Source organism: Aegilops tauschii, chromosome 2, assembly GCF_002575655.3.
Source record: "Aegilops tauschii subsp. strangulata cultivar AL8/78 chromosome 2, Aet v6.0, whole genome shotgun sequence".
NCBI lineage: Eukaryota > Viridiplantae > Streptophyta > Magnoliopsida > Poales > Poaceae > Aegilops > Aegilops tauschii.
Window position 1 is genome coordinate 441,876,523 of NC_053036.3, and position 12,982 is coordinate 441,889,504.

Consider the following 12,982-nt stretch of genomic DNA (forward strand, 5'->3'; position numbering starts at 1 on the left):
TTGCGCTGCCCGCTTGCATCTCCTCTCCCCTTTCCCTCTACCCCGATCCCCTGCCTGCAGCACTAGGGTTCCTCCAACAAGCTGTCACCACTGGTCCCATCTGGCCTGGTCCTCGATGATGCTCTCTCCAGCTAGGCTACATGGCCGGCAGGTAGGGGCAAATATCTCTGGCTGCTCCTCCCTCTGGTGCCGCCCCTCATTCTCATGGTCTCCAGCAGCTGCTCCACTGTGGTTCGTCCAACGCACTACTCCAGCAGGCGCTGCACAACTACGGCTGATGCCACACTACAGCAGAAGGCACATTATTCCCCCTCCCCACCTCCCAGGGCGTGGCCTTGAGGTGCTGTTGAAGGATGAGCTCATCCAATAAGGTGAGGATCTCCTCTGATTTTTTGCCAAATTTCATTCTGATCCACTATACGATGAATTGCTATGAGCTGCTTCTGCTGCTGCTATATGATACATTGCTATGAGCTGCTCCTGCTGCTACTATATGATGAATTTCTATGAGCTGCTACTGCTATATGATGAATTGCTATGAGCTCCTGCTGCTGCTATATGATGAATTGCTATGAGCTGCTGCTGCTGCTATATGATGAGTTGCTATAAGCTGCTCCTGCTACTGCTGTATGATGAATTGCTATGAGGTGCTCCTGCTGATGCTATATGATGAATTGCTATGAGCTGCTCCTGCTGCTACTATATGATGAATTGCTATGAGGTGCTCCTGCTGCTGCTATATGATGAATTGCTATGAGCTGCTCCTGCTGCTGCTATATGATGAATTGCTATGAGTTGCTCCTGCTGCTGCTATATGATGAATTGCTATGAGCTGCTCCTGCTGCTGCTATATGATGAATTGCTATGAGCTGTTGCTCATATATGATGAATTGCACACTGCTGTTGCTGCTGTATGATGAGTTGCTATGAGCTGCTGCTGCTGCTATATGATAATAACCAGCCACTTGGACCATCAAATTTCAATAAATAATTGTTCTTCAATTTAATGTGGGTCATGCATTTTTCGTTTAAATTAGGCAATGGGATATCTATGGAAAACATTGACCAAAGTAGATTGTGCCAAGTAGATGGTATCTTTGTATTTGCATTCTGGGCAAATAGTGATGGTCTGTTTTCCTATCATATTAATTACTGCATTGGGTTCAATTTGTGATGTTTGCAAGTCAAATTAATTTTCATATGGGCAGCAAAATGAAAAAATATAATGCAATCTAGACTTTTCACTTATCATACCAAAGATAAGATGAAAACGCAATGAAAAGAACTGGTTGGCTTATTACATGGAACTTATATTCACAGGTGCTTATTTTCTTAGGATAACTCGTAATAATTGTCCCTAAGAAACTTGGCCAATAGAACTGACATACAAATAACATGTCACGATGATTGCAATGGAGGAGTGACGTACCATAGCACACTGTATAGGCTCACCGCCGGCTCTCCTTTTTTTGCGATGTTCCATGAAATTGCCACATACATCTTGTACTTTTTCATTGTGTAACCCAATCTGCAAGTTGGCACGGCTAATTTCAGATATCTCTACATGATAATACATTGCATATCCCTTGCGCATATTTAAACCACCAATTAATGATTGTGTGCATAGCATAAACTAGCCATGACTCTGTGTGCTGGACTAGCAGGCACTCTAAGGAAGCCTAATGTAGTGTACTGGAATTCCTACATGCCACCTACGATTTTGTGTAATGTACTGCATCTGTTCCTAAATATATGTCTATGTAGAGATTCCAGTATGGACCACATACAGATGTATATAGATGCATTTTCGAGTGTAGATTCACTCATTTTGCTCCGTATGTAACCTATAGTGGAATCTCTAGAAAGACTTATATTTAGGAACGGAGGTACGAGGTAGTATCATGTATGACATCTACATATCTAATTTAGCAGCCAGTAGTAGAAATCATTTTCTGCACAAAGGGATTACTGGTCGAAAATCCTAGCAAAGCACGCTGGTAGGCACAGAACAATACAAGAGAGAGAGATGCACTTACGAGATCATAGCAATGCCTCAGTCCAGGATCTTGGTAGGTCAAGCTGTTAGATCCAGAAGAAACATCGTCCTTGTAGTTTTTGCCAGCTGCATAACAGGTAACAGCGACCTGTTAGTATATTTGAAGTACACCGGGCAGGTGATGCTGAACGGGTTTAAAGGTGACAAGTACCTAGGCCGTGGCGGGTGCTTGGCATCTTGCCAGACGGTGGGAATCAGGTTAGAAACGTCAGGGTGATGATGTTGCGCTGGCTGTCGGGGTCCAGTAAGGAGATCTAAAACCGTCCAGTATGGTGTTTGTGGAGCGGCTGCGGTAGGTGGACTACGGTGTGGGCGAAGTGGATCTGAGGACGTGGACGAGGGCGTAGGTGAAGCTGCTCCGGTGGTTGGGTTCAGGATGGTATCACGATGCAGATCTGCGGCCGTGGACGGGGCGTCAGAAGCTGCTCCGGTAGGTTCAGTCCCACTCCTGCACCTCTCAGCTTTGCTGCCCTCCTTGGCGACATGTGGCGTAGTATTTATCCCCTTGGAGATCCACCTCATTATCAAGTATTCCAGTTTTCTGCTGGAGGAAGAATTCGGGAATATGTTGCTCATGTTCATCTGTCAGCCCCGATTCCTGTCGGTAAGCGCACCTACAGTTTCCACGGTGGTTAGGACGCTACTCCTGAGCGTGCCGTTCAGCTTGCCGCAATGGTAGGAGTCATCGGTCTTCGTCATCAAGAGAGCATGGTGCAAGAAAACCATGCTTATCAATATTATCCCACCATCGTCGAGAATCCTAGGCGTATCCAATTTCCCTCCGCCAACCCTCAAGGTGACCCGGCTATCCTCGCCATGTCTCGTTACATGACGGCCGAGTGTCTTCTTATTTTTGAGTTAGTCCGAGACGCCATTCGGGCCAGGAGATTGCTTGGTGTCGCTTTACCTCAGTCTCCGCCAGCTTCTTCAACTCCTCCGCCTCGTCCATCCGGAGTTTCAGAGTCAGCGGTTCCACTCGATACTCCCTTAGCTTCCTCATCAGTTTGCGAGCGTTTGCTGCGTAGGATGTAGTCCTTCGTGTAGCGCTTGTGCATCCGCTGTAGTATCATGTTTGTGTGTGTCTGTGTGGAGAAGCTTTGTAGCTTGTTTGTTGTGTGCTTTGTTGCAATAAATCGTTTTCTCGTGCTTCTTTGTTTTGAATCCTCGGTGTTACCCCCTTATGGAAATTACTCCTCGACCGACACCGGATCAGAAGAAGCCGTAAGCAGTACAGATATACATCAAGGACTTCAGTTAAAAGCAATGAGATTTTCAGCCAACATTGTATTGCGGACATCCGGTCTGAATACATGTATATTATGGTCAGACTTCCAGCAACAAGTACCTGTCAGAGATACACTTTATCGCAGCAAAGATTAAAGCAGAAAGAGGACAAAATTGGATCAACAGTGCATTTCAAGTCAAAGGAATGGGCTATGCACAATGATTGAATGTGCCATAAGGCAAAATTAAAACCTTGCAACACCCAGAGGTCAGTCCAAATGCACAGTGAATTCAGTAAGGACAGTCAGACTATTCTTGTCATATAAATAATCAGCCGCCGGACTGCCAAAAATATATATATGACATTCCATTCACCAAGAAAATCAGTCCGGTCCACCTCCACAATTTATTGACAAAGTGTACAAAGATAAGGTTCCCAGTCTACATCAATAGGGAATGAATGGATTCCCATGCAAGATATTCAGTCTTCTCAATAAAAATACTGAAAAAGCTTCTGGCATAAGGTACCGAGTCTTCCCTAGCAAAGTCTTTAAGGGGGTAAGCTTATGAGGTACGGTATCCTGTTTTCCTCAATAAGATATCCATCGAAGGTTTCGAACCTAAGCCATCCAGTCTTCCTCAGCACAGTATCCCGATGGCTTCCAACGCAAGCTGCCCAGTATTCTTCTGGACGGCACTAATACAAGACATTAAATTTGGAATTGTCAGTATATGGCCATGTTTTTCCAAATGGCAGCTTTGCGACAATTTGGTTTGAAACAAAAATCGGTCAGAGGTATGCCTCGAGAATCAGATATTATTTCATTCAAGTATGCTGCCAAGTCCATGCAAGTCTCTCGCACATGGAAAAATTCACGGTACACATCCGACAACCTCACCGGTTATTCAAGAAACAAAAACCAGCGGGTGATGCCATAATCAACAAGTCTTGAAGGAAAGACAACATTGAGACAATAATCTTGGCAATGATTATCAAGATCAGTCCCACACATCCGACAATATGATGTTATTAACCCTATCACTGTCCGGCATAATCAACAACAGTATCGAGATCTGTATAACCACACGTGAGCCGGATAAATATACCGTGGCTCAAAACATGAACCAGACCAAGGTATGATTGCCAGATATTGTACGTAACAGCATTCAAGGCCGCAAAAATAATCAAGGATATATATAAGGCCCTGCTCTTTCAGTTGAGGATCCAGATGAAGAAAGTAATAATGAAAGAGCAAGACCAACAATACAGGTATGCCGGTTATTATGTGAAAAATGTGGATGCCCAAGACCGTCTTATTCCACAGCAAACCCAAGCATAGATCCACCTAAGAGGTATACTCCATTGTGGTAAGGACCTCACAGCGAGGCAACCAGCTCAGTCCACAGTATGTTCAGAACTGTCAGCATTGAATACTCGAGTCTGTCCGGTCAGACTCATGGACAGCTCAATATATTGACCTCAACACCCGCGATGGAGCATCGCACCGACGGTTATTCCCACGAAGATACTGGCAAAAATGAAGAATCTGTGTGAAAACATATACTTTGAGGATTGTTATCTCTCGCATAGGGGAAGCAATTAAAAGAATAGCCTGTGTGGATGGGATTCTTTGCCAAGATCATCGCCAGTCATGACTGCAAATTTTATCATCACAGGACGGTGCCTTTTTCTATTAGTCACGACAAGCGACAGTCAAACCTTTGGTACAACTTGGATACTCAAGACTGTGAAGCCAGTCAAGATAAGTCAGGAACATATGAGGTACATCCTGTCAGAACGTCAGATACGGCAAAGATAACCACCCCAGATCAAGGCAGTCAGTTAGATCCAATTCAGTGGAAATATTATATGAGAACAAATAAAAGAAACCCGAGTTGGAAACGGTTTCTTCAAGTCAGAAAGACTATTTAACCCTGAGCAACCAAATCTCAGGGACGAGATTTCTTTAAGGGGGAAGGTTTGTGACAGCCTGGATTTTTGCCCTTTTCTTTTTTCCTTTGATTTTCTTGGATTTCTTGTTTTGTTTTGCTTTTCCGTGGCTATGTGGTTCTGAAACTTGGGAAGATCATGTCTTCCTAGGTTTTATAGTGGCTTGTCACCCTCATCATCGTCCCAAGATCATGTCATTTCCATCCTTGACCTAACCCAAAATTCTTTTGTTGGGAATATTCCTTTTCTGGTAAAGGAATAACCCTTTAAAGCCTAGGTTGTGAAGCAACCTATATTTCTGTCACTCCTAAAACTCACAAATAATTCTCATAAATTTTTTGGGTCATATCTTTCTCAAATATGGAAAAATATTTCATTTGTCATGTTTATCATCATGCTCAAATAATTCATTTCCTATTCTGCCCTAAATGGCACATTGTGAAGCAAGTGCTATTTTCCTTTTCCCAATTGACCTCAAACTCCTTGGACACCTTTTCCTGTCCATATCATTGCCACATGACAAAATGCAACCTCATTTGCCTAGTAATTATTTAATTATGATTTTCCAAAGTTTCTATCCAGAAAGAAGCTTTGTGAAGGAGGTGCAAGCTAGGCATATCCAAATGAGTTGCCATTTTTCATGATCCCTCATATCATCATATCATAGCCCTCCACCAAAGTAGAGCTCATGTCATACCTCCATGTGAGCTCATATTCAATTCTTTGATTCTGTCCAAAATTTCAGTTTGTGAAGCAAGTGTATTTTATCTCGTTCCATTTTGGCTGCCAATTTTTCTAGGCCTTCTATTACCCATATAACCTACGTCCACCCATTTTGGGCATGTTTCATCAATCCATTATTCCTCTAGAATTTTTCCAAGTTTCTGTCTAGAATGAAGCTTTGTGAAGCAAGTGCCACTTTGGCATTTCCAAATGGCATGAAATCTTTACAGCAGCTTCATACCATCATATAACTCCTCTCTGCCAGACTTCAGCTCACAGAGATCAAGTATGTGAGTGTATCATCCAAATCCCTAATTCTGGCCAGTTTTGCACTTTCTACAGCAACCCTCATCTAACCTCCTCCTCTAAGTCTGATTTTTGGTGATCAGTATCACCTTAGCATGTGATCATCAGCAGACAAACTAGTTACCACGTTACCTAGCTGGTTTAACCACAGCAAGTTACAAACACCTTCTTACTGATTTACTTTTGGAGCTAAGTGCAAATCCCTTCTTTTCCCCTGGACCGATTTATTTATTTAGTTGGACTAAGGGCACCAAGGTCCATCCACTAGACATGGTTGGCCACGCCAAAGAGCACCGCTTCCGCCAGTGCGCGTGGTGATCACGCTTGCGTCATGGCTGCAGGCGTGCTCTGGCTTGTTCCGGCCACTATGCTAGTCTCCTCCCTCCTCGTCTCGACCTAAAACCTTGTGCAGGAGCTCGCCCGTGCTCGACTGCTTCGCCCTGCATCGGTGCCTCGTCGTGGTTCACCATTAATGGGCCACAAATGCCATGCCCGTGCCACAAACCGGCTCTGTCCTCCATTGTTTGCAAGTTGGAGCTCGCCCGTGAGCTCGAGAAGCCTCCCCTCGGCTATATAAGCACGACCCGAGCCCTCCCGCAGCTCATCCACTCCTCACTTGCCTCCCTCGCCTACCGGAGTCCTCGGCCCCCTCCTCTTTTCACCGGAGTTCGCCTCGGCCATCGCCGATCTTCTCGTTTCCGGCGAGCCTAGTCCTCCTCTCCACCTCCTGACCCCTTCACCGTGTTCCCCTCTTCCCAGAGAGCCTCCCCACCCCACTCGTTCGACCCCGGAGTCCCTCTGGCCGCGCCTCCCCGCGCACGGCCGCCGCTTCCACCATTCGGTCACCCGCTGTCCGGCCGTCCGGTGCTCCTCTCTCCCTCCCGTCACCACCAGAGCCCCCCCTCGTCCCCGCGAGTCGCCCCTCCAACTCTCCCTAGCCTCCTCGTCGCCGGAGTGCTCCCCCTCCAAGAAAAAGGCCGCCAGAGCCCGCTCCTATTCCTCCATCGCCACGGTCGTTCCGCTCCTCCCCGGCGCCCCCTCTGCCTGGGGATGGGTGCGGCGCGGTCCCATGATCTCGCCGGTGGACGCCGCTCGGCCTGAGGTGGCCTGAGTCGGCCGCCACATCGCCGGCAGCGCGGCCCCTCCCCTGCATCTTCTGTCCTGCACGGGGGAGCAGCGGGAGGAAGAAGACGAGCATGGCTCGGCCCCTCCCCTGCACGCGGGACCCCCTCGTCAGCCACCCTGAAGCTGGCCCCGCGTCTGCCACGTCACGTAAGTGAAAACGTATTTTCCAAGTAATACGTTTTCTTAATATGAAGGCGTATTCCTATCTTCTTTTGCTCAAAATACATTTTCTCTTCTGGAAAACGTATTTACCTCTACTGCGGCCAGAAGGCATTTTCTCCGTTCTGAAAGCTTATTTCCTAATATGCGCCTCTGCCTTATCCACTCAGGGACCCATTGGTGATAAAATTTTCACAGATTGGTCCTTCTTCTTCCACACCTCATAACTCCGCAACCGTAACTCCGATTGAGGTAAAACCAACGCTCACTTCTTTGTATCGTCGAGATCTATCTTTTGGTAATATTTTCACTAGGTGTTCTCACAGTGAAAATGACCATTTTTCCCTTGCCTCTAATCAGCCCCCTCCGAGAAAGAACCGTCCGACGTTTTGTTCCGCAGCTTCACCGCACTTCTTCCTGGAGTCTCCGTCACCCCCAGGCAAGCCACAATACCCACTTGCATGATAGTCATGCAGTAGCCATGGTTTTCAACTTGAATATTTATTAAATGTTTGCTTTTTTAAAATATGGTTATCGTTGTTTCAGTAATGCTTCTGGACTAGTGCTTACTTTCTTGCTATGTTGTTATGCACCTGGTTGTCATGCCCTGCTAGTTGTTAGTATCCCTTTCATATGCTTATGCTTGCTAGTATACATGTTTATGTTGGTTATGGCCTTCGGTGCGTGACTAACGTCTGGTCCGAGCGCCGTCGTTATGCATGTCCCTTTGCATCCAGTTGGTTAAATGATTGCATGGTAGCATTGTTGATATGTCTTGCATGATATTTATTATTGATGCTAGTGGTCATGCTAGGTTTCTGTGAGCATTGTTGTACTTGTGATATTCATGCTCGTCATTATACTCGGCTCAGTTGGATATGATTCATTGTGGATATGGTGGATAGTTATGTTGCCCCCGTGCTTATGTTGATATCGTGTTCATGCATTGTAGTTGCATCATGTTATTTTTTTCATGGCTCAGCATATTGCATTCAAGTTTAACTGGATTAAATTGAACTTGAACAACTGTTGGCTGAGTCATGGTGCCACCATATCGAACTGACTAGTGCAACCACGCTTACCTTGATGGGAAGGTCCTAACTGGGTCTATTGTCGTGCCTCTCGCCGGTGCCTCCCATGAGGGAAGGTTATGGGCGTGCGTACCCTGGCCCGGTAAGAAGACATAACCTTGTGTGCCCGTTCTTGTTGTTATGGATCCAGTCCCCTTGAGGGACGTTTTGGCCACGACGGTGGTCGTTGTGTTTTGGTAGACACGGGGCCACCCTGGACTAGCCCAGTTGGGAGTGGGTCGGATTGGCAGGGAGAGTGTCATGGCAGTAGATCGGTTTTGTCAGAACGCCGTTGGTCCACCCGAATGGGAGTGCGAGGCCATGGGTTCCGTAGTGTGGGTACAGTGTACTAACCTCTGCAGAGTGTATATTAAATCTATCAATAGCCGCCCCCGCAGATAAGGGCCCAGTTCATGTCGGTCACACTATGAGTCAACAGTATTAATAATAATGTGCTTAATAACAACCCCGGTTCGTTGAGGAGATAAGTTGGTTGTGATCGCCGGAAAGATCACCATTGGAGACCAAGTGTTGGTCATGGTTGTGATTGTCGGAAAGATCACCGTGGTATCGCGAATACCGAGTTGTTGGATATTCGTGATGTTGTGCGAGAATCGTGGGTAAAGATCAAGCTCCTTGTGGTCATTTAATGATCACTGCGGTATTGTTTATACCAAGCTTGATTTGATCCTAAGATGACCAAGTGATGTCCGAGGATGGTAAGTAATGCATGTGATGGTTACGAGGTAACCCGAGCAGAATAAATGATGCATGTAGTGTCATCATGTTGCATGCTAGTATCATCAGATTTATATGTTCTTGCCATGATCATATTGTTCTAGCAGTATTATGTTCATGTTGTTCATGTTATGTTATCCTGAGGATCTCTTGTTAATTCCTGCTTAACCTGTAAATTCCATGCTGATGTTTGTCCTGAATGCTTCTGGTTATTGTGAGCTTGCAAGTACATTCAATGTACTAACCTGGCGTGTCATGCCAGTTTGCAGGTCATGCCTGGATTTCTTGCTTGTTTGGTGTTGTTCCTGTGTTCGCGAGCTAGGATAAACGTTCCAGCCAGAGACCCTACGGATTGGAGTCCATCATCGTCGTTCGTTGTTCCGCTGCCAGTAGTTGTTCCGCTGCTTCGAGTTGTTATGCTGCTTGTATAGAGCTACCGTGGTTGGCGTAGTGTCGTCGTACCGATGTTATTCATTGTAATATCGGAACCCTTGTGTTCATATTCGTGTTGTAATAGAGAGCTGGTTTGTTCTATACTAAGCAGTGCCGTATTCCAGAAGACTTCACCTCGATCTCTGGGCTGGAATACGGGGCGTTCTGGTTTTCTCTGAGCCGGGGTGCCACACGGACTCAATTATCCGATTAACCAGGAGATCACCGTTGGCAAGGACCTTGATGGCAGAGAGGCTCTGTTTGCTATGGAAAACTATGTCTACACGGCGAGCCCTAGGAGTTCGGGAGCAAACTCCCCTTATTGTCAACGATACAGCCTGCAGCCAAAAGAAGGTGAGAATGACAAAGGCATCCGGATTAACTTTGATCCTTGGATGTCTCAATTACGACAGGTAGTGATGTGGTTCAAGCCTTCAGGTTGATAGGTAATTGGGCTGTTATGTCGAAAGGGTGGAGTACCGGTGTCTCCGGGTCATTGGTCGCTGAAGCGGGGCTGTAAATTATGATGGTGTTGGATCATCTCTTCAAATGACTTTGTTGTCTTTGCTGCTTGTTCTGGATGGGTAGTTCTTTCTTTTGTTATGCATATTCCTTATCATTTGGTCATCCTCGTCTATGTCACTCTTACTATGCAATAGTTGGCTCTGTTTAGAATGTCATTCTCGTCTGGATCACGAGAGTCTTAGCATTGCAGATGGGTGCGTTTTGGTGGTGTAGCAAGACTTCTTATGAACTATCATGTCTTGCTGTTTATGTCAGTAGTAGTCACTAGTCAGTGTTTGAATGTTGTATATATCGTTGTTTCGAACTGTTTATTGTCTCGAACTACTGGTGGGCTAAATGAGGGCATCACCATTCTCCAGTGTTCAGAGTGTATCTCCTTTTTCCAAGTTATATAATTTGAGCTCAGTGTCTTTTTGATGATGTACACTTGTTTGGGCCAGTGAGGTGTCGTTGAATATTGGCCGAGTAGTAACGCAATGCCAAATAGGTCAATTATGACTCTCAGGCTGGGCTCTCAAAAGATCCTAAAAAAAGGCCGGGCTCTCCAAAAAAGAAAGAATAAGGACTCTTAGGCCGACATGTGGGCGCCACCGGTGTTTTCGTGTGCTTGCACGCCGAGAGCATATTGGCGCGTGTTCGAAATTCAAGCTACCTTTTCATCCCCAATCTCCCGCCCCTCCCCCACCTCTGGAATCTCGATTCCTACTCTAGATCCCCCAAATCCCCCTCCTGTACTCCCTGTACTCAAGCTCACTATCATGTCGCCGGTCAACGCAGATCTCCGAGCCGGAGATCCTGAGGTCCGTCCTGCCTTTGGTCGCTGCGTGATGTCGCTCAATAGTGGCATGGTGGCGCTTGACGACCAGTTTGGCGGCAAAGTGCTGATTGTAACCATCAACGGCGACCGGCCTCCCGTCTCTCCGGACGACCTTGTCAAAGCTCTTCGCATTGCGCACGGCATCCAAATAAGTGACTTGCTCGTCGAAGTCTGTCCGCCACCGGCTGATTTCTTCGTCAGGTTCCGGACAACTTTCGACTGCAGTCGTGTGTTCGAATCTTCCCAGCGTTTGTTCTGCGATGGCGCGCCGGTGAGCTTTGATCGGTGGCACCCAGGATGGGGCTCGATGCCCTCTGAGCTTGAGTTTTTAACAAAGCTTACCTTCCATGGCATGCCTCGACGTGCTTGGAACAACGAGTCCATGAATGAGCTTATCAACGACCTTGGAGGTGAGCTCGTAAGTATGTTTGTTCCTCCAGACAGCTGGGCTCTGACGGTTATGGCATGGATGAAGAAGCTGTCCACCATACCGAAGGTGATTGGTGTTGAGATACCGATGCAGGAACCGGGGTTGTACTATTCGTCGCCACCAAGGCCGCCGCAGACCACGTTAGGGTTGTACCTGTATCGAGTGTCCGTGCATGTCGAAGAAGTGGTCAATCCATCAATCGAAATCCTGCCGCCGCTGTTGGTGCCAGGGTCCGTCGACGACGTCCATTACAGGAGTCAACGTCAGACTTTCCCCGTGTTGCTCAGAATGATGGATGGCACAGGGCCTACTCCATCGCGCGGCAGAGGCCACTGCTTCTTTGGGAGAAGAGGCAGGGCTGGCTACCTGGATGTGCTCTAATTTGAGGTAACAACTGAATCTTGTCAAATCCTAGTTAAATCCGAGCTATGGGTGTGAAGCACTGATGTGCCAGTACATTTGATTGTGACCTGTTCTAATTTTGTACCTGAACTTTTTTTAGAAAGGGATGTACGTCAACTTAATGTGCTAGCAGAACTTATTGTGTTGTCTGTCTGTTTCCTTTGCACAACATTCAAGATATTTCCCTATCATTGATAAAGAATATGAACCGTTATGTACGAGTTCGTTGGTTTCAACATAGCCCTACCTGTAGCGATCCACTGCTTCCATCCTGATTGTGCCGCCTGCGTGAAATTTTTGTATGCAAGTTAAATGTGCTATGATGTTCTATATGATTGTGTCAACTATATAAGTTTTTACTGAGCATCAGCAATGCATATGGCTGAAAGATGTATTTACGAGCATCGACCGATGGGTCTCTCTCTCTCTCTCACACACACACGCACACACGCACAAGTGGGACCCGTTGAATTATTTCTTTGCTCGTGACAGCTTTTAATTAGGTTCCACTGTAATCTAACTTTTTTCTTAAGTTATTAATTGAGCTCAGTGACTTCAAAAAGTTGTACAGAAGCCTTGTTTGGGCCTTTCCGGCGTCGCTGAATGTGGGCTGAGTAGCCATGTTCGGTTGTACTATACTACACATGCCTTCTTTTTCAACATCAACAATGCAACTGGGCCGACAGTTGTACACAATATCCGGGTCAACTTGTTATTCTCCGCCCCGCTGGGCTGCAAACTTTCCTAGGAGGTATGCATTAGGCTTAACAAGAAAATGGACTTTAAGAAATAATAAATGGGATGTAATTATAATAACTCGGCAGTAACTATAAAAAAATCACCAAACGCATAATTAGTTTAAAAAACATATTATTTTCGGAATTGAAAATTTTAACGTAATACAACTTTATTTTGAAATTATATTTAATCTGACTAGAAATTTCGGATAAAAATATTTCGGATCCCATAAAAATGTGGGAATTTTTTTTGAATTCTGTTTTGAGCAGTTGGTTGAAATTATTAA